Source organism: Panulirus ornatus, chromosome 47 (genome assembly GCF_036320965.1).
Source record: "Panulirus ornatus isolate Po-2019 chromosome 47, ASM3632096v1, whole genome shotgun sequence".
Lineage (NCBI taxonomy): Eukaryota > Metazoa > Arthropoda > Malacostraca > Decapoda > Palinuridae > Panulirus > Panulirus ornatus.
Genome location: NC_092270.1, coordinates 21,294,940 through 21,318,879, shown reverse-complemented (window position 1 = coordinate 21,318,879; position 23,940 = coordinate 21,294,940). Strand labels below are relative to the sequence as shown.

The window sequence follows — 23,940 nt, the reverse complement described above, 5'->3', positions numbered from 1 at the left end:
ATTGTGATCCTTTCCAATATATATATATATATATATATATATATATATATATATATATATATATATATATATATATATATATATATACTTTCTACATAAAATACATATCACATAAAGTTTATAGACATACAATTACATTACCTTAGGCCGCCCAGCCGTGACACACACACACACACACACAAACACACACACACACACAAACACACACACACACACACACACACAATCGTCTTCGCCAAAATACCAAAACAGGAAATTAAAGAGACACTCGGCGCCCCGCCACCTGAAGTTATCTCACTTTCTCTACCAGAAAAATAGACAAGGGGGGAGGTTACTGACGCAGCACTCCGGAGTGAGAGAGAGAGAGAGAGAGAGAGAGAGAGAGAGAGAGAGAGAGAGAGAGAGAGAGAGAGAGAGAGAGAGAGAGAGAGAGAATGGTGCCTGATGCTACATGATACATATCTATGTGTGTGTGTGTGTGTGTGTGTGTGTGTGTGTGTGTGTGTTTGTGTGTGTGTGTGTGTGTGTGTGTGTGTGTGTGTGTGTGTGTGTGTGTGTGTGTGTGTGTGTGTGTCCCCCCTCATGTGACACAGTCTTTTGTGTCACATGAACCACAGTGGACGTACCTACGTGTCCTGTACGGGGGGGGGGGGGGGTTGTACACTGTAGTTGCCGTGTGCGCTTCGAACATGAGGAGGTCATGATACCAGGTCATACCAGGTCATGATACCAGGTCGTCCAGGTCATACAGGTCATACCAGGTCATGATACCAGGTCGTCCAGGTCATTCCAGGTCGTCCAGGTCATACCAGGTCGTCCAGGTCATACCAGGTGGTCCAGGTCATACCAGGTCGTCTAGGTCATACCAGGTCGTCCAGGTCATACCAGGTCATACCAGGTCGTCCAGGTCATACCAGGTCATACCAGGTCGTGGGAGGTGTGTGTTTCTGTGTTGAACTCTTCATGTATGTATACACACACAGCCTCGCCTGCCTGCCTACTGTATTGTCCCGGTCAATACAGCTGAATTTTCCCCCAGCCGTTGTATTGTCTGTATTCTGAAAAATATTTTCCAACTCTTTTATTGACAGATATTTGACGGTACTCACAATAGACTGGAAATATTCTCAAATATTTTACGCGCCAGAATATTGGTGGTCGAATATCACACGGAATACTGAAAGTCGAATATCGCACGGAATACTGAAGGTCGAATACCGCACGGAATATTGAAGGTCGAATATCACACGGAATATTGAAGGTCGAATATCACACGGAATATTGAAGGTCGAATATCACACGGAATACTGAAGGTGGAATATCGCTCGGAATATTGAAGGTCGAATATCGCACGGAATATTGAAGGCCGAATATCGTACGGAATATTGAAGGCGGAATATCGCACGGTACACCACTCTCACTTCTTTCCTCACACAGCCTCCTACCATTTCCCCTTCTTTCAAAATCTTTCATTTTTCATATTTCAGTTTCATTTCCTTCACGCCAGAGCTCACACCCAAAATATTACCTGGTTCTTCTATACAGTTCCCGATCGTTATATAGCTATAGCATTGACTATCACCTCTATATCATTATATAGCTATAGCATTGACTATAACCTCTATATCATCATATAGCTATAGCATTGACTATCATCTCTATATCATTATATAGCTATAGCATTGACTATAACCTCTATATCATTATATCGCTATAGCATTGACTATAACCTCTATATCATTATATCGCTATAGCATTGACTATAACCTCTATATCATTATATCGCTATAGCATTGACTATAACCTCTATATCATTATATCGCTATAGCATTGACTATAACCTCTATATCATTATATCGCTATAGCATTGACTATAACCTCTTTATCATTATATAGCTATAGCATTGACTATCACCTCTATATCATTATATAGCTATAGCATTGACTATCACCTCTATATCATCATATAGCTATAGCATTGCCTATCACCTCTCTATATCATTGTGTAGATATATCATTAACTATAACCTCTATATCATCATATATAGATAAAGCACTGACTATAACCACTCTATATCATCATGTAGCTATAGCAGTGGCTATAGTCTCCCTATATCATCATGTAGCTATAGCAGTGGCTATAGTCTCACTATATCATCATGTAGCTATAGCAGTGGCTATAGTCTCCCTATATCAGATGAAGTGTTTACGATCATGAAATTCCACAAAACTTATATTACCTTTAACAAAATATCAAAGATGATTTAGTGAAAACCTAAGCAATGAAATGTATAAAACACTAGGGTTTAACATGAAACACTAGGGTTTAACATGAAACACTAGGGTTTAACATGAAACACTAGGGTTTAACATGAAATACTAGGGTTTAACATGAAACACTAGGGTTTAACATGAAACACTAGGGTTTAACATGAAATACTGGGGTTTAACATGAAACACTAGGGTTTAACATGAAACACTAGGGTTTAACATGAAACACTAGGGTTTAACATGAAATACTAGGGTTTAACATAAAATACTAGGGTTTAACATGAAATACTAGGGTTTAACATGAAACACTAGGGTTTAACATGAAACACTAGGGTTTAACATGAAACACTAGGGTTTAACATGAAACACTAGGGTTTAACATGAAACACTAGGGTTTAACATGAAACACTTGGGTTGAACATGAAAACTAGGGTTTAACATGAAACACTAGGGTTTAACATGAAACACTAGGGTTTAACATGAAATACTAGGGTTTAACATGAAACACTAGGGTTTAACATAAAATACTAGGGTTTAACATGAAACACTAAGGTTTAACATAAAACACTAGGGTTTAACATGAAACACTAAGGTTTAACATAAAACACTAGGGTTTAACATGAAACACTAGGGTTTAACATGAAACACTAGGGTTTAACATGAAACACTAGGGTTTAACATGAAACACTAGGGTTTAACATGAAACACTAGGGTTTAACATGAAACACTAAGGTTTAACATAAAACACTAGGGTTTAACATGAAACACTAAGGTTTAACATAAAACACGAGAGTTTAACATGAATAACTGGAGCTTAACATAAACACAGAAGTTTAACATAAAACACACGAGGACACAGCAATAAACCTCCAGGGTTTAACATAAAACACACGGGGCACAGCAATAAACCTCCAGGGTTTAACATAACACACGGGGACACAGCAATAAACCTCCAGGGTTTAACATAACACACGGGTCACAGCAATAAACCTCCAGGGTTTAACATAAAACAGGTTTGTGCCTGAACGTATTTTCCTTATCGTTCATAAACCAGCTGTGTTTACACAATGTAATCAAGGTAATGAGATCAATGTAATCCAGGCAATGTGATCAATGTAATCAAAGTAATGTGATCAATGTAATCAAGGTAATGTGATCAATGTAATCAAGGTAATGTGATCAATGTAATCAAGGTAATGTGATCAATGTATCAAGGTAATGTGATCAATGTAATCAAGATAATGTAATCAAAGTAATCAAGGTAATGTGATCAATGTAATCAAGGTAATGTGATCAATATAACCAAGTTAATGTGATCGATGTAATCAAGATAATGTAATCAAAGTAATCAAGGTAATGTGATCAATGTAATCAAGGTAATGTGATCAATGTAATCAAGGTAATGTGATCAATATAACCAAGTTAATGTGATCAATGTAATCAAGGTAATGTGATCAATCAAGGTAATGTAATCAAAGTAATGTGATCAATATAACCAAGGTAATGTGCTCAATGTAATCAAGGTAATGTGATCAATGTAATCAAGGTAATGTGATCAATATAACCAAGTTAATGTGATCAATGTAATCAAGGTAATGTGATCAATCAAGGTAATGTAATCAAAGTAATCAAAGTAATGTGATCAATAAACCAAGGTAATGTGCTCAATGTAATCAAGGTAACGTGATCAATGTAATCAAGGTAATGTGCTCAATGTAATCAAGGTAACGTGATCAATGTAATCAAGGTAATGTGCTCAATGTAATCAAGGTAATGTGATCAATGTAATCAAGGTAATGTGATCAATCAAGGTAATGTAATCAAAGTAATGTGATCAATATAACCAAGGTAATGTGATCAATGTAATCAAGGTAATGTGATCAATGTAATCAAGGTAATGTGATCAATGTAATCAAGGTAATGTGATCAATGTAATCAAGGTAATGTGATCAATGTAATCAAGGTAATGTAATCAAAGTAATCAAGGTAATGTAACCAAAGTAATGTGATCAATATAACCAAGGTAATGTGATCAAAGTAATCAAGGCAATGTGATCAATGTAATCAAGGTAATGTGATCAAAGTAATCAAGGTAATGTCATCAATGTAATGTAATCAAAGTAATCAAGGTAATGTAATCAAAGTAATGTGATCAATATAACCAAGGTAATGTGATCAAAGTAATCAAGGTAATGTGATCAATGTAATCAAGGTAATGTGATCAAAGTAATCAAGGTAATGTCATCAATGTAATCAAGGTAATGTAAAGTAATCAAGGTAATGTAATCAAAGTAATGTGATCAATATAACCAAGGTAATGTGATCAAAGTAATCAAGGTAATGTGATCAATGTAATCAAGGTAATGTGATCAAAGTAATCTTCAGAGCGAGGAAAATGGTATCAACTTTACAAACTCACTGGAGGCCATCTATGGAAATGAGTCTGATGGAAGTGAGTGAAGATGGCTCTTGTGATACTCTCTCTCTCTCTCTCTCTCTCTCTCTCTCTCTCTCTCTCTCTCTCTCTCTCTCTCTCTCTCTCTCTCTCTCTCCACACACGCGTGCCTCACGTCTGTGTCCATGATAGCCACAGCCACAGATAAAATGATCAGACTCCCAATATTCCATATCATCATCAGTGACAACAAAAAAACAAAAATAAAAAAAAATAAACCAGAATGAAAAACACAAAAAAAACCCTCAGTTTCATCAAGTCAAACACACAGGACGAAAAAGAAAAAATATATATATATATATACAAAAGCCTTTGGACCATCCTGCTTCTCCCACTCTCTCATGTACTACATCAAGTTCTGATGTGAACTTGGAACATAACATAATGGTTTCTCTGGCTTAGTTATACAATGTTCTTCACAATGATGAACAACGGTTGTTGTGAGTTGTATGAACACATGACAAACACACTTGTGATTGTGGTGGCTGATACATCACTATACCACTCATGTTGTGTCACTATACCACTGATGTTGTGTCACTATACCACTGATGTTATGTCACTATACCACTGATGTTGTGTCACTATACCACTGATGTTGTGTCACTATACCACTGATGTTGTGTCACTATACCACTGATGTTGTGTCACTATACCACTGATGTTATGTCACTATACCACTGATGTTGTGTCACTATACCACTGATGTTGTGTCACTATACCACTGATGTTGTGTCACTATACCACTGATGTTATGTCACTATACCACTGATGTTGTGTCACTATACCACTGATGTTGTGTCACTATACCACTGATGTTGTGTCACTATACCACTGATGTTGTGTCACTATACCACTGATGTTATGTCACTATACCACTGATGTTGTGTCACTATACCACTGATGTGTCACTATACCACTGATGTGTGTCACTATACCACTGATGTATGTCACTATACCACTGATGTTGTGTCACTATACCACTGATGTTGTGTCACTATACCACTAATGTTATGTCACTATACCACTGATGTTGTGTCACTATACCACTGATGTTGTGTCACTATACCACTGATGTCACTACACCACTGATGTGTCACTATACCACTGATGTGTCACTATACCACTGATGTCACTACACCACTGATGTGTCACTACACCACTGATGTTGTGTCACTATACCACTGATGTTGTGTCACTATACCACTGATGTCACTATAACACTGATGTTATGTCACTATACCACTGATGATGTGTCACTATACCACTGATGTTGTGTCACTATACCACTGATGTTGTGTCACTATACCACTGATGTTGTGTCACTATACCACTGATGTTATGTCACTATACTACTGATGTTGTCACTATACCACTGATGTCACTACACCACTGATGTTGTGTCACTATACCACTGATGATGTGTCACTATACCACTGATGATGTGTCACTATACCACTGATGCTGTGTCACTATACCACTGATGTGTCACTATACCACTGATGATGTGTCACTATACCACTGATGTTGTGTCACTATACCACTGATGTTGTGTCACTATACCACTGATGATGTGTCACTATACCACTGATGTTATGTCACTATACCACTGATGTCACTATACCACTGATGTGGGTCACTATACCACTGATGTTGTGTCACTATACCACTGATGATGTGTCACTATACCACTGATGTTATGTCACTATACCACTGATGTGGTGTCACTATACCACTGATGTTATGTCACTATACCACTGATGTCACTATACCACTGATGATGTGTCACTATACCACTGATGTTATGTCACTATACCACTGATGTCACTATACCACTGATGATGTGTCACTATACCACTGATGTTATGTCACTATACCACTGATGTCACTATACCACTGATGATGTGTCACTATACCACTGATGTTATGTCACTATACCACTGATGTCAGTATACCACTGATGTGGTGTCACTATACCACTGATGTGTCACTATACCACTGACGTTGTGTCACTATACCACTGATGTGTCATTATACCACTGATGATGTGTCACTATACCACTGATGTGTCACTCTATATATATATATATATATATATATATATATATATATATATATATATATATATATATATATATCCTTCCTTCAAACTACTCGCCATTTCCCGCATTAGCGAGGTAGCGTTAAGAACAGAGGACTGGGCCTTGAGGGAATACCATCACCTGGCCCAATTCTCTGTTCCTTCTTTTGGAAAAAAAAAAAAAAAAAAAAAAAAAAAAAAAAGAACAAGAGATAATTTTCACCAGTTGACATCGTCCTTATGACCGGCAACATAGCGGCCATGACCGGCAAAACAGGAGCTGCACATAACAACTTCATGAAGGAAACATAACAATGAGGCGACGCACGCGAGACCGTCGTCCAGACGGCGTTTAAAAAGTGACGTAGTACGACTGGGTTTAAATGCCAGACTCAGACGAGCAGTTAAAAGGAACAGTTGTATTGGCGGGATTTAAAAAATTCGCGTTAAATGGCAAAAGTTTAATATTATTCTAAATTTGAGGATGATAGTTGGATTATAAATATGTTCCTTAGATTTAGAAACATAATTTGAAGGATAACGTTTATGGATAACAAAAAAAAAAAATGGAGTTTCATGAACATCGCTAAATTATCTGACCTTAAACTTTTCTCATTTAAATGGAACTGTCGAGACAGTCGATGTAAGTTGACGGAGTTTAAAAATTCGCGCTTGTCCGGCCAAAGTTTTAAAGAATGCGTTAAATTGACGAGTTGGATGGCTGGGGTTTTAATGAGGGATTGCATAAGTTTTTATATAAATGACATAATTAAATATTTAACGTTTACATATTACATTTTAAAGAACTGGTAGTATAGTACGCTGTTGGAAGGTAATATGGCATTTAAATGGTTTACGAGCGGCGGCGCTAAATGGAGAGATATTAAGTTCGCGTTTGCGTTAATGATGTTAAAAGTCCGTGTTTAAATGGCATAGTTTAAAGGGTCGTATGTACGACATTCGCGAAATGGGAATAGCATATAGACATGTGAGTTAGGTGGTAGTTATTCTCACCCAAACACTCGTGTATATTAAAGTTTTTATTTAGACATCTTGTGGCAGACAAAACACTTGAACAGAAAACGCCTAAGAACTTCTCTCGCGGGTCCCCACTTATGGCGTTTTTTTTACAGTCACGTTCCTCGTAAATGGTGTGTGTGTGGGGGGGGGGGGTGGCCATGGCCACCGTGTCCTGGGCCACACTGGGCCACCTTGGGCCAAGTGCTTCACATCCAAATTTATGCATGTATGCAGCAGGCGGGTGTCCGGGATAGAGGAATGGGCCGGGATGGGAGGCAGGGATAGAGGAATGGGCCGGGATGGGAGGCAGGGATAGAGGAATGGGCCGGGATGGGAGGCAGGGATAGAGGAATGGGCCGGGATGGGAGGCAGGGATAGAGGAATGGGCCGGGATGGGAGGCAGGGATAGAGGAATGGGCCGGGATGGGAGGCAGGGATAGAGGAATGGGCCGGGATGGGAGGCAGGGATAGAGGAATGGGCCGGGATGGGAGGCAGGGATAGAGGAATGGGCCGGGATGGGAGGCAGGGATAGAGGAATGGGCCGGGATGGGAGGCAGGGATAGAGGAATGGGCCGGGATGGGAGGCAGGGATAGAGGAATGGGCCGGGATGGGAGGCAGGGATAGAGGAATGGGCCGGGATGGGAGGCAGGGACGTGGAGGGATAGGGGACAGGTCATGGGACAGGTCATGGGACAGGTCATGGCACCACAGTGTCTATGGGGGTGGCACTGGTACCCCCAGAATCAGTGGGTGAGGTGTGTGACACGGGGTCAATACGGGGTCACCGGGGGTAGGTCAACACTCAGGGTCACCGGGGGCAGGTCAACACTCGGGGTCACCAGGGGTAGGTCAACACTCTGGGTCACCGGGGGTAGGTCAACACTCTGGGTCACCGGGGGTAGGTCAACACTCTGGGTCACCGGGGGTAGGTCAACACTCTGGGTCACCAGGGGTAGGTCAACACTCTGGGTCACCGGGGGTAGGTCAACACTCTGGGTCACCGGGGGTAGGTCAACACTCTGGGTCACCGGGGGTAGGTCAACACTCTGGGTCACCAGGGGTAGGTCAGGGTCACAACGCTTTGTGTTGACGAAAATCGTAAACAAGTGGCGTTGTTTACCTACGAGGTCAATGGGTAAACATCTCCCGCTGGGCAATGGTATGTCGATGGAACAGCCTCTCTCTCTCTCTCTCTCTCTCTCTCTCTCTCTCTCTCTCTCTCTCTCTCTCTCTCTCCCCAGCCTCATATCGGCCAACACAAACTTTTCAATATAGTTGATATTACCTCGTTACTGTAGGGGGGGAGGGGGGGGCTGTACCAGCCAGCCCCCCCCCCCACTCCATCACCACACCACTAACACTCCACCACCACTCCACTACCACTCTATCACCACTCCACCATCACTCCACAACCACAACCAATCCCATTACCTTCTCCCCACCCCATTATCTTCTCCCCATCCCATTACCTTCCCCCACCCCATTATCCTCCCCCCATCCCCCATCCATCAGAGAGCCCCATCAGTCCTTCCCAGCAGCCTGTCACCCCCCCCCCCCCCGTGCTATCAGCCATGACCCCCCCCTCCCTCACCCCCCTCCCCCATACCTCGTTAGACACGCCTCTGTCTCGTCCAGCCCCCCCCACCCCCCCACCACGGATATGTCTCCCCCCCCACCCAGCCCTACCCCGCACCGCCCCCCAACGACCCAGCCAGCCCCAGACCCGGTCATCACACAGCACAACCTTCTTACTGGACAAGAGATGGGGCCCCCACGAGCGTAGAACTCCCTCCCCGTACAGTACAAGAGATGGGGCCCCCACGAGTGTAGAACTCCCTCCCCGTACAGTACAAGAGATGGGGGCCCCCACGAGTGTAGAACCCCCTCCCCGTACAGTACAAGAGATGGGGCCCCCACGAGCGAAGAACTCCCTCCCCGTACAGTACAAGAGATGGGGCCCCCACGAGCGTAGAACTCCCTCCCCGTACAGTACAAGAGATGGGGGCCCCCACCAGTGTAGAACTCCTTCCCCGTACAGTACAAGAGATGGGGCCCCCACGAGTGTAGAACTCCCTCCCCGTACAGTACAAGAGATGGGGGCCCCCACGAGTGTAGAACCCCCTCCCCGTACAGTACAAGAGATGGGCCCCCACGAGCGTAGAACTCCCTCCCCGTACAGTACAAGAGATGGGGCCCCCACGAGCGTAGAACTCCCTCCCCGTACAGTACAAGAGATGGGGGCCCCCACGAGTGTAGAACTCCCTCCCCGTACAGTACAAGAGATGGGCCCCTCACGTGTAGAACTCCCTCCCCGTACAGTACAAGAGATGGGCCCCCACGAGCGTAGAACTCCCTCCCCGTACAGTACAAGAGATGGGGCCCCACGAGTGTAGAACTCCCTCCCCGTACAGTACAAGAGATGGGGCCCCACGAGTGTAGAACTCCCTCCCCGTACAGTACAAGAGATGGGCCCCCACGAGCGTAGAACTCCCTCCCCGTACAGTACAAGAGATGGGGCCCCCACGAGCGTAGAACTCCCTCCCCGTACAGTACAAGAGATGGGGGCCCCCACCAGTGTAGAACTCCCTCCCCGTACAGTACAAGAGATGGGGCCCCCACGAGTGTAGAACTCCCTCCCCGTACAGTACAAGAGATGGGGGCCCCCACGAGTGTAGAACCCCCTCCCCGTACAGTACAAGAGATGGGCCCCCACGAGCGTAGAACTCCCTCCCCGTACAGTACAAGAGATGGGGCCCCCACGAGCGTAGAACTCCCTCCCCGTACAGTACAAGAGATGGGGGCCCCCACGAGTGTAGAACTCCCTCCCCGTACAGTACAAGAGATGGGCCCCTCACGTGTAGAACTCCCTCCCCGTACAGTACAAGAGATGGGCCCCCACGAGCGTAGAACTCCCTCCCCGTACAGTACAAGAGATGGGGCCCCACGAGTGTAGAACTCCCTCCCCGTACAGTACAAGAGATGGGGCCCCACGAGTGTAGAACTCCCTCCCCGTACAGTACAAGAGATGGGCCCCCACGAGTGTAGAACTCCCTCCCCGTACAGTACAAGAGATGGGGCCCCACGAGTGTAGAACTCCCTCCCCGTACTGTACAAGAGATGGGCTCCTCACGTGTAGAACTCCCTCCCCGTACAGTACAAGAGATGGGGCCCCCACGAGCGTAGAACTCCCTCCCCGTACAGTACAAGAGATGGGGGCCCCCACGAGTGTAGAACTCCCTCCCCGTACAGTACAAGAGATGGGCCCCTCACGTGTAGAACTCCCTCCCCGTACAGTACAAGAGATGGGCCCCCACGAGCGTAGAACTCCCTCCCCGTACAGTACAAGAGATGGGGCCCCACGAGTGTAGAACTCCCTCCCCGTACAGTACAAGAGATGGGGCCCCACGTGTAGAACTCCCTCCCCGTACAGTACAAGAGATGGGCCCCCACGAGTGTAGAACTCCCTCCCCGTACAGTACAAGAGATGGGGCCCCACGAGTGTAGAACTCCCTCCCCGTACAGTACAAGAGATGGGCTCCTCACGTGTAGAACTCCCTCCCCGTACAGTACAAGAGATGGGGCCCCACGAGTGTAGAACTCCCTCCCCTTACAGTACAAGAGATGGGCCCCCAAGAATGTAGAATTCCCTCCCCGTACAGTAGAAGAGATGGGGCCCCACGAGTGTAGAACCCCCTCCCCGTACAGTACAAGAGATGGGGGCCCACGAGTGTAAAACTCCCTCCCCGTACAGTACAAGAGATGGGGCCCCCACGAGTGTAGAACTACCTCCCCGTACAGTACAAGAGATGGGGGCCCCACGAGTGTAGAACCCCCTCCCCGTACAGTACAAGAGATGGGGCCCCACGCGTGTAGAACTCCCTCCCCGTACAGTACAAGAGATGGGGCCCCCACGAGCGTAGAACTCCCTCCCCGTACAGTACAAGAGATGGGGGCCCCCACGAGTGTAGAACTCCCTCCCCGTACAGTACAAGAGATGGGCCCCTCACGTGTAGAACTCCCTCCCCGTACAGTACAAGAGATGGGCCCCCACGAGCGTAGAACTCCCTCCCCGTACAGTACAAGAGATGGGGCCCCACGAGTGTAGAACTCCCTCCCCGTACAGTACAAGAGATGGGGCCCCACGAGTGTAGAACTCCCTCCCCGTACAGTACAAGAGATGGGCCCCCACGAGTGTAGAACTCCCTCCCCGTACAGTACAAGAGATGGGGCCCCACGAGTGTAGAACTCCCTTCCCGTACAGTACAAGAGATGGGCTCCTCACGTGTAGAACTCCCTCCCCGTACAGTACAAGAGATGGGGCCCCACGAGTGTAGAACTCCCTCCCCTTACAGTACAAGAGATGGGCCCCCAAGAATGTAGAATTCCCTCCCCGTACAGTAGAAGAGATGGGGCCCCACGAGTGTAGAACCCCCTCCCCGTACAGTACAAGAGATGGGGGCCCACGAGTGTAAAACTCCCTCCCCGTACAGTACAAGAGATGGGGCCCTCACGAGTGTAGAACTACCTCCCCGTACAGTACAAGAGATGGGGGCCCCACGAGTGTAGAACCCCCTCCTCCGTACAGTACAAGAGATAGTTGCACAGCCTAAGTCAACATTGCTCACAAACCATCAAACATTCTCATGTGAGTGCCTTCCCCCCCCCCTCCCCCCTCCCCACGGGGGGCAGGGGGGGTGGGGGGGTTCATAAGGTAATCATAATGTAACACAAATGATGATGGAAAACGGGCCCCGGGTGTAATTTTTACGTGCTTTGCCCGATTCCATTTTGTAGTACATCACTGATAATGACCTTAGAGGGCCCCCCCCATCCCCCCTTCCTACCCCCCCACCCCCTCGCGCCCCCTTCAAAACCGGCGTAAGGGCAGGACGACATCACCACGAAAACCAACCCTACTGCACGTGTGGCATAGGGGTGATAATACCCCCCCAACCTTCAGTAATGTGTGGCCCTGTATACACAGCTCACCCCCCAGCGTACACCTTAATGTTTACATGCCTGCCATGCTAATGACCCAGGTCATTAGCTGACGTAATAACCACCTTGTTGTACCACCACTACTACTACAACTGCTGTTATGCTAACCATCAGGACCCGGATATATGATGTGAAGTCGTGGTAATGATGTCTACTTCCTATGTTAATACACCTATTATCAACAGAGCCTAAACTGCCCTGTTAAACTGGCAGGCTCTGTTAAGGTCCGGGATCCTGTATCAGATTCAAATGAAGAGCCATCAATTAAATTTCTAATTGCAATAAGGAATTTATCAGCCAAGGTTTCTCAGGGTTACTTAACTGTTATTATTATCATCAAACCTTTCTGTGTGTGTGTGTGTGTGTGTGTGTGTGTCTGTGTCTGTGTGTGGTGTGTGTGTGTGTGTGTATGAGTGTGTGTGTGTGTGTGTGTGTGTGTGTGTGTGTGTGTATGTGTGTGTGTGTGTGTGTGTGTGTGTGTGTGTGTGAGTGTGTGTGTGTGTGTGTATGAGTGTGTGTGTGTGTATGAGTGTGTGTGTGTGTGTGTGTGAGTGTGTGTGTGTGTGTGGTGTGTGTGTGTGTGTGTGTGTGTGTGTGTGTGTGTGTGTGTGTGTGTGTGTGGTGTGTGTGTGTGTGTGTATGAGTGTGTGTGTGTGTGTGTGTGTGTGTGTGTGTGTGTGTGTGTGTGTGTGTGTGTGTGTGTGTGTGTGGTGTGTGTGTGTGTGTGTATGAGTGTGTGTGTGTGTGTGTGTGTGTGTGTGTGTGTGTGTGTGTGTGTGTGTGAGTGTGTGTGTGTGTGTGTGTATGAGTGTGTGTGTGTGTATGAGTGTGTGTGTGTGTGTGTGTGTGTGTGTGTGTGTGTGTGTGTGGTGTGTGTGTGTGTGTGTGTGGTGTGTGTGTATGAGTGTGTGTGTGTGTGTGTGTGTGTGTTGCCAGCTTAAGCAACATCAACAAAGCCATGTTGCCAATTGTCTCACATTCTCCTTCAATACAATTTCAGGATATCTATTCGAGATCTGTCTATCTCACACACACACACAGCGATAGACAGTACGTACACACAGACGTTTCGTTCCTACACCCTACCAGCTGACTACATCATACATTAATGTATTTTGACATAAAGTTTCCATAAAGTCTTTCCACAAGACACACACACACACACACACACACACACACACACTGACCTCCACACAATGCCACCGTCATATTAAACTATGCTTCATTTATATATCGTGCGATCCTTTATATAAATGAATTAACATCCACATCTTTATATATATAAAAAGGGATGGGGGATGGGTAGGGTTTGAACCCCTTCATCATACACTCCTACCTGAACCAGAGAGGTTGTGGCCAGGCCCCCCCGCCCTCTCTCTCTCTCTCTCTCTCTCTCTCTCTCTCTCTCTCTCTCTCTCTCTCTCTCTCTCTCTCTCTCTCCTAAACCATCCTAGAGAGAGAAAGAGAGAGAGAGAGAGAGAGGAAGACTTCAGTAAGGCCCCACACATCACGTTTTCTTCCCCATTTCTCTTCTCACCCCCCCCCCCCCTCTCATTATTTCCCAGGAACATGAGGTGAGGGTTGAGTCCACTCCACTCCAGGGCCCTGTGCTGTGTGCTACTCCAACACGCGGACAGAGGAGTTTACCCTCCCTCTCCCGTTTTCTTCCCTTCGTTCCTCGACTCTGTACTGTGGGTAACATGGCGGCCATGTTAGGTAGAGAGGGGAAGTGTGGGCGACTGTCTAACATAGCAGTGAGGATGCGAGGCAAGGGGAGAGCACGACTGATAAGAGATAAGACAAAGAAACGTTGAAAACGGAGGACGGGAGGAGAGAAAACGTGATTCGGGGAGGTTGGTGTTGATGCGAGAGGAACCCGGTACACCATTTCTCTCTCTCTCTCTCCCTCCCTTCTCTTCCCCTCTCACTCCCTCCTCTTTATCACTCATTCTATTTACCTGTTCATTAGTCTCCTCTTGTCTCTCCCTCCCTCCATGTTCTACGCTCTCCTGATTCTATCATCATCTATCACGTGTCATTTGAGCCTCCCATTTTCTATGTCGCCTGGACCTGGGTCCTGGAGGTTTCTTGCTGCGTTGCTTCTGCCTGAAATATAAACCATTATCATTATTATCATTATCAGTAATAGTAGTAGTAATAGTTGTTGTGGTAGTAACAGTGGTAGTAGTAGTAGTAGTGGTAGTAATAGTAGTAGTAATAGTGGCAGGAGCAGTAGTAATAACAGTAGTAGTAGTAGTAGTACTAGTAGTAGTAGTAGTAGTAGCAGTATATATGAAACACTATAAGTTCCCAAGTGCACTTTCGTGTAATAATCACATCATCAGGGGAGACACAAGAGAGAAATATAACATTCAGTTGATATATATATATATATATATATATATATATATATATATATATATATATATATATATATATATATATATATATATATATATGGTTCTTTATAGCGAGGCTCTGGGACATAGGGTGAACTACCCATTTCCACGAGTCACCCCTTGAATCATCGAGTCCAGCCCTCCGTTTTCTTTATTACATGAGAGGCGGTGGAGAACGGGATGTCAGACGTCAACAAGGGCTGGTGAAGGGAGAGTTGGCCAACCCAACAATATGTATATATTACCTTCTGGATCCGCGAGGGAAGCCTGGCACTTCATGGCACTTCCCTCTCACTTATCGCCCGGGGAAGTGAGAGGAGAAAGGGAGAGTTGAGCAGATGAAAGGTTAGGGGGGGAAATCATGGTGAGAGTTAGACGATATAGGGAGAGATTATAGGAGGGGAAATATAGGAAAATAGGGAGACCAGAGAGATTGGACAGATCAAGTGAGGGGAAAGCGTATGTGCAATCTCTCTCTCTCTCTCTCTCTCTCTCTCTCTCTCTCTCTCTCTCTCTCTCTCTCTCTCTCTCTCTGTGCGTTCGTGCGCAGCATTCTGGACGAGGCGTCGCATCAATACGTCATTCATATCTATATCTTCTCACGGCCTACGTCATTCACGCCAACCTTTAACTAGAATAAATTCCTTATCATTTATCTTTCTTGTTATCATTCCGTTTATGTGTGATAAGTTATCCTCTTGGCATTCACGGCTGTGGTCAACGAGAGCCAAGTCTTGTGGGCCAGTACTGTTAAATGTTAGGTTATCATGTCCAAGGGTCGTACCGTCGTGCTCAAAGGTCGTACCGTCGTGCTCAAGGGTCGTAACGTCGTGCTCAAGGGTCGTACCGTCGTGCTCAAGGGTCATACCGTCGTGTTCAAGGGTCGTACCTTCGTGTTCAAGGGTCGTACCGTCGTGCTCAAGGGTCGCACCGTCGTGCTCAAGGGTCATACAGTAGCCTCAAGGGTCGTACCGTCGTGTTCAAGGGTCGCACCGTCGTGCTCAAGGGTCATACAGTAGTCTCAAGGGTCGTACCGTCGTTCTGGTCGTACCGTCGTGCTCAAGGGTCGTACCGTCGTGTTCAAGGGTCGTACCGTTTGTACCCCAAACACTGCCTTTACCAATATATACCATCACACAAAACATTGAGTCACGCCTCCATAATGTATGTATGACTCACGGTGAGGTGCCTGAGGATTGGCGGAATGCGTGCATAGTGCCATTGTACAAAGGCAAAGGGGATAAGAGTGAGTGCTCAAATTACAGAGGTATAAGTTTGTTGAGTATTCCTGGTAAATTATATGGGAGGGTATTGATTGAGAGGGTGAAGGCATGTACAGAGCATCAGATTGGGGAAGAGCAGTGTGGTTTCAGAAGTGGTAGAGGATGTGTGGATCAGGTGTTTGCTTTGAAGAATGTATGTGAGAAATACTTAGAAAAACAAATGGATTTGTATGTAGCATTTATGGATCTGGAGAAGGCATATGATAGAGTTGATAGAGATGCTCTGTGGAAGGTATGAAGAATATATGGTGTGGGAGGCAAGTTGTTAGAAGCAGTGAAAAGTTTTTATCGAGGATGTAAGGCATATGTACGTGTAGGAAGAAAGTGATTTGTTCCTAGTGACTGTCGTTTTGCGGCAGGGGTGCGTGATGTCTCATGGTTGTTTAATTTGGTTACGGATGGGGTGGTTAGGGGGGTGAATGCAAGAGTTTTGGAGAGAGGGGCAAGTATGCAGTCTGTTGTGGATGATAGGACCTAGGAAGTGACTCAGTTGTTGTTCGCTGATGATACAGAGCTGGTGGATGATTCGGGTGAGAAACTGCAGAAGTTGGTGACTGAGTTTGGTAAAGTGTGAAAGAAGAAAGCTGAGAGTAAATGTGAATAAGAGCAAGGTTATTAGGTACAGTAGGGTTGAGGGACAAGTCAATTGGGAGGTAAGTTTGAATGGAGAAAACTGGAGGAAGTGAAGTGTTGTAGATATGTGGGAGTGGATTTAGCAGCGGATAGAACGATGGAAGCGGAAGTGAGTCACAGGGTGGAGGGGGGGGGGCGAAGGTTCTGGAAGCGTTGAAGAATGTGTGGAAGGCGAGAACGTTGTCTCGGAAAGCAAAAATGGGTATGTTTGAAGGACTAGTGGTTCCAACAATGTTCTATGGTTGTGAGGCGTTGGCTATAGATAGGGTTGTGCGGAGGAGGGTGGATGTGTTGAAAATGAAATGTCTGAGGACAATATGGAGTGTGAAGTGGTTTGATCGAGTCAGTAATGAAAGGGTGAGAGAACTGAGAGGTAATAAAGAGTGTGGTTGAGAGAGCAGAAGAGGGAGGGTGTCTTGAAATGGTTTGGTCACATGGAAAGAATGAGTGAGGAAGGATTGACAAAGGGGATATATGTGACAGAGGTGGAGGGAACGAGGAGAAGTGGGAGATCAAATTGGAAGTGTAGAGATGGAGTGAAAATGATTTTGAGTGATCGGGGCCTGAACATGAAGGACGGTGAAAAACATGTAAGGACTAGAGTGAATTGGAACGATGTGGTATATCGGGGTCGACGTGCTGTCAATGGATTGAACCAGGGCATGTGAAGCGTCTGGGGCAAACCATGGAAGGTTTGTGGTGCCTGGACGTGGAAAAGGAGCTGTGGTTTCGGTGCATTATTACATGACAGCTAGAGACTAAGTGTGAACGAATGTGGCCTTTGTTGTCTTTTCCTAGCGCTACCCCGCGCGTGCGCGGGGGGAGGGGGGGTGCCATTTCATGTGGCGGGGTGGCGACGAGAATGGATGAAGGCAGCAAGTATGAATATGTACATGTGTATATATGTATATGTCCGTGTATGTATATGTATGTATACGTTGAAATGTATAGGTATGTATATGTGCGTGTGTGGACGTGTATGTATATACATGTGAATGTAGGTGAGTTGGGCCATTCTTTCGTCTGTTTCCTTGCGCTATCTCGCTAACGCGGGAGACGGCGATTAAGTGTAATAGAAAAAAAGAAAAAAAAAAAAAAAATATATATATATATATATATATATATATATATATATATATATATATATAGATAGATAGATAGATAGATAGATAGATAGATAGATAGATAGATAGATAGATACAGATAGATAGATAGATAGATAGATAGACAGATACAGATAGACAGATACATATAGATAGATAGATATATACATATACAGCGACGACATAAACAACCATTAAGATCTGACCACAGTAAGTTATAGAACATCATGGTGGGAGATGCCTCTTGTGGTGGTCTGTTGATGGATGTCTCTTCTCTTTTTATCAGTGGTCTGCGTCCTGATAACAGAGGCGGAAGTTTTATCATTGGTCTGTGTCCTGATAATGGAAGGTGGAATTTTATCAGGGGAACAGCGATGTGCCATCCAGGTCCGACTTGAAGACATGGATGGCTGGGTCTTCGCCTCCTGGAGTGGGTGGGGGAGGAGCCTTCTGCTGTACTATCCTGTTTCCATCTATAGTGGTGGGTGGGGAGGAGCCTTCTGCTGTACTATCCTGTTTCCATCTATAGTGGTGGGTGGGGGAGGAGCCTTCTGCTGTACTATCCTGTCTCCATCTATAGTGGTGGGTGGGGAGGAGCCTTCTGCTGGACTATCCTGTCTCCATCTATAGTGGTGGGTGGGGGAGGAGCCTTCTGCTGTACTATCCTGTCTCCATCTATAGTGGTGGGTGGGGGAGGAGCCTTCTGCTGTACTATCCTGTCTCCATCTATAGTGGTGGGTGGGGAGGAGCCTTCTGCTGTACTATCCTGTCTCCATCTATAGTGGTGGGTGGGGAGGAGCCTTCTGCTGTACTATCCTGTCTCCATCTATAGTGGTGGGTGGGGAGGAGCCTTCTGCTGTACTATCCTGTCTCCATCTATAGTGGTGGGTGGGGGAGGAGCCTTCTGCTGTACTATCCTGTCTCCATCTATAGTGGTGGGTGGGGGAGGAGCCTTCTGCTGTACTGTCCTGTCTCCATCTATAGTGGTGGGTGGGGGAGGAGCCTTCTGCTGTACTATCCTGTCTCCATCTATAGTGGTGGGTGAGGGAGGAGCCTTCTGCTGTACTATCCTGTCTCCATCTATAGTGGTGGGTGGGGGAGGAGCCTTCTGCTGTACTATCCTGTCTCCATCTATAGTGGTGGGTGAGGGAGGAGCCTTCTGCTGTACTATCCTGTCTCCATCAACCTATATTAGGAATATAGGATGCTATTACTGTCCTCCAGCAGATAACCTGGTCACAGACCATCAGGTCTTGTGTTATCTGGCCCTCCCATGTACTGTCCTCCAGCAGATAACCTGGTCACAGACCATCAGGTCTTGTGTTATCTGGCCCTCCCATGTACTGTCCTCCAGCAGATAACCTGGTCATAGACCATCAGGTCTTGTGTTATCTGGCCCTCCCATGTACTGTCCTCCAGCAGATAACCTGGTCACAGACCATCAGGTCTTGTGTTATCTGGCCCTCCCATGTACTGTCCTCCAGCAGATAACCTGGTCATAGACCATCAGGGTCTTGTGTTATCTGTCCTTCCCATGTACTGTCCTCCAGCAGATAACCTGGTCACAGACCATCAGGTCTTGTGTTATCTGGCTCCTCCCATGTACTGTCCTCCAGCAGATAACCTGGTCATAGACCATCAGGGTCTTGTGTTATCTGTCCTTCCCTTGTACTGTCCTCCAGCAGATAACCTGGTCACAGACCATCAGGTCTTGTGTTATCTGGCCCCTCCCATGTACTGTCCTCCAGCAAATAACCTGGTCATAGACCATCAGGTCTTGTGTTATCTGGTCCTTCCCATGTACTGTCCTCCAGCAGATGACCTGGTCATAGACCATCAGGTCTTGTGTTATCTGTCCCTCCCATGTACTGTCCTCCAGCAGATAACCTGGTCACAGACCATCAGGTCTTGTGTTATCTGGTCCTCCCATGTACTGTCCTCCAGCAGATGACCTGGTCATAGACCATCAGGTCTTGTGTTATCTGTCCCTCCCATGTACTGTCCTCCAGCAGATGACCTGGTCATAGACCATCAGGTCTTGTGTTATCTGTCCCTCCCATGTACTGTCCTCCAGCAGATAACCTGGTCATAGACCATCAGGTCTTGTGTTATCTGTCCCTCCCATGTACTGTCCTCCAGCAGATAACCTGGTCACAGACCATCAGGTCTTGTGTTACCTGGTCCTCCCATGTACTGTCCTCCAGCAGATAACCTGGTCACAGACCATCAGGTCTTGTGTTACCTGGCCCTCCCATGTACTGTCCTCCAGCAGATAACCTGGTCATAGACCATCAGGTCTTGTGTTATCTGGCCTTCCCATGTACTGTCCTCCAGCAGATAACCTGGTCATAGACCATCAGGTCTTGTGTTATCTGGCCCTCCCATGTACTGTCCTCCAGCAGATAACCTGGTCATAGACCATCAGGTCTTGTGTTATCTGGCCCTCCCATGTACTGTCCTCCAGCAGATAACCTGGTCATAGACCATCAGGTCTTGTGTTATCTGGCCCTCCCATGTACTCACATAGACGCATGTCCCTCCCACAGTACAGACTGGCTCAGGCCTCTCCCACAGAACGACGAGTGCCTGCGTGGCTATTCGTCTACCCTGGGCAAGTAGCGTCACTATTATTCTGACAAGAATAATAGTGCCCTGGGGGGGAGTAACTCTCTCTCTCTCTCTCTCTCTCTCTCTCTCTCTCTCTCTCTCTCTCTCTCTCTCTCTCTCTCTCTCTCAGGGAGAGTCCTGAATAGAAGAAAGGCTTTTAAAACCCCCATTACGTACAGGAAGTTACTCTCCCTCCTCCACTCTCACATCTCCCTCCCCTCTCTCTCCCCCTCTCCCCTCTCACACACCCGTGGCAATGCGAGCCGACGTGTGAGAGGGGAAATATCTAAAAAAAATATTCAGAAGATCAAAGTGTACATCTACCACCGCTGTACAAGAAGCAGACACCATTATCCCTCCAGCTAACTGGATGGAGCTAGAGAGATGGAGCCAAGAAGGAAGGTGGAGCTAGAAGGATGGAGCCAAGAAGGAAGGAGGAGCTAGAGAGATGGAGTCAAGACGGAAGGTGGAGCTAGAGAGATGGAGTCAAGACGGAAGGTGGAGCTGGAGAGATAACTTCCAAAGTGCATTTGAGAGCGTGATTAATTTTCCTCGTGATATATATATATATATATATATATATATATATATATATATATATATATATATATATATATATATATATATCAATTTATCTACATATCATCTATTATACTTTGTCGCTGTCTCCTGCGTTAGCGAGGTAGCGTAAGGAAACAGACGAAAGAATGGCCCAATCCACCGATATACACATGTATGTACATAAACACCCACACACGCACATATACATATCTATACATTTCAACGTATACATACATATACATACACAGACATATACATAAATACACATGTATATATCCATACTTGCTGCCTTCGTCCATTCCCGTCGCCACCCCGTCACACATGAAATGGCACCCCCATCCCACCGCACGCACGCGAGGTAGCGCTAGGAAAAAAACAAAGGTCCCATTCGTTCACACTCAGTCTCTAGCTGTTATGTATAATGCACCGAAACCACAGCTCCCTTTCCACATCCAGGCACCAAAACTTTCTATGGTTTACCCCAGACGCTTCACATGCCCTGGTTCAATCCATTGACAGCATGTCGACCCCGGTATACCACATCGTTCTAATACACTCTATTCCTTGCAAGCCTTTCACCCTCCTGCATGTTCAGGCCCCCATCGCTCAAAATCTTCTTCACTCCATCTTTCCACTTCCAATTTGGTCTCCCATTTCTCCTCGTTCCCTCCACCTCTGACACATAAATCCTCTTGGTCAATCTTTCCTCACTCATTCTCTCCATGTGACCAAACCAGTCTCTCAATCTCTCTCTTGTCTCACATCTCTAAAATCTCTCCATCCCGCTTGAGAAGAGACCCTTTATAACTCACATCTATCTTTAATACACCCTCTTCTGCCCTCTCAACCAAACTCTTTTTATTACCACACATCCCTCTTACCCTTTCATTACTTACTCGATCAAACCACCTCACACCACATATTGTCCTCAAACATCTCATTTCCAGCACATCCAACCTCCTCTGCACAACTCTATATATAGCCCCCGCCTCGCAACCATATAACATTTTTGGAACCACTATTCCTTCAAACATACCCATTTTTGCTTTCCGAGATAATGTTCTCGCTTTCCACACATTTTTCAACGCTCCCAGAACTTTCGCCCCCTACCCCACCCTGTGACTCACTTCCGCTTCCATGGTTCCATCCGCTGCCAAATCCACTCCCAGACATCTAAAACACTTCACTTCCTCCAGTTTTTCTCCATTCAAATTCACCTCCCAACTGACTTGTCCCTCAACCCTACTGTACCTAATAACCTTGCTCTTATTCACATTTACTCTCAGCTTTCTTCTTTCACACACTACCAAACTCAGTCACCAACTTCTGCAGTTTCTCACACGAATCAGCCACTAGCGCTGATATATATATATATATATATATATATATATATATATATATATATATATATATATATATATATATATATATTGGAAAGGATCACAATTTTGCGCGTGATCAAGATATTCCTATGAGTCCACGGGAAAAATGAAACATGGTAAGTTCCCAAGTGCACTTTCGTGTAATAATCACATCATCAGGGGAGACACAAGAGAGAACTATAACAGTCAGTTGATATACATCGAAGAGACGAAGCTAGGACGCCATTTGGTAAACATGTGATATGGGAAACACACGATATGGGAAAATACATCAATGTACATCCCCAAAAATACAACAGCAATATCACTCTAGGCAAAATAAATGTGCAAATTATTCCACCGTGGTCATTTACTTGATTAAACGATTCCAAGTTCATTTGTCAAGTTGTGATCTATTGAGTACGTAAACCAATGATTTATCATCGAAACCATTTCATAATGTCTATATTTGTACTGTCATTCACTACCGTACACAGGCTAAACAAAACAATTCCATATGTGACTTATAGCCTATATAAGCAAGGGGTAGCGACACGAATGGATGAAGGCATGCGAGGATGAATATGTATATGTGTATATATTCCTATGAGTCCACGGGGAAAATGAAACACGAAAAGTTCCCAAGTGCACTTTCGTGTCATAATCACATCATCAGGAGAGACACAAGAGAGAAATATAACAGTCAGTTGATATACATCGAAGAGACGAAGCTAGGACGCCATTTGGTAAACAGGTGATAACGTCACAACGGTATATAACAGAATCCCGACATCACCGTTGCTCCAACTCGTTCATATCTGACATCTGCTTCACATATTTAAATATATATATATATATATATATATATATATATATATATATATATATATATATATATATATATATATATATATATACACGTGTTATAGGACTATATGTTGTTGTTTACAACTATATCTTACGTGTTATAGGTCCATCAACAGTTGTTTACAAACATAAAGGCAGTTATAGAAGCAAGATGTGTTGTGATGTTACACAGAGCCAGAGGGAAATGGTCCAAAACCAGTAACAGTTGCGAGACATTGGATAATAACCTCACTGATGATAAAGATAAGTAATATCAGACATCGTGTGCATACGTCTACCTACAACCCAGCACTATAACCC

At 45.4% G+C, this 23,940-nt stretch overlaps 1 long non-coding RNA gene across 1 annotated transcript in view; it reads right to left on the bottom strand.

Moving 5' to 3' along the window:
• Window positions 1-14,790: 14,790 nt before the first annotated feature.
• The window catches only part of LOC139763729 (uncharacterized), an 81,896-nt gene continuing 72,746 nt past the window's right edge, over window positions 14,791-23,940 (bottom strand). Inside the window, exon 3 of the long non-coding RNA XR_011716224.1 lies at window positions 14,791-14,932. This is a non-coding gene — a long non-coding RNA (uncharacterized lncRNA). The remainder of the gene's footprint in view (window positions 14,933-23,940) is intronic.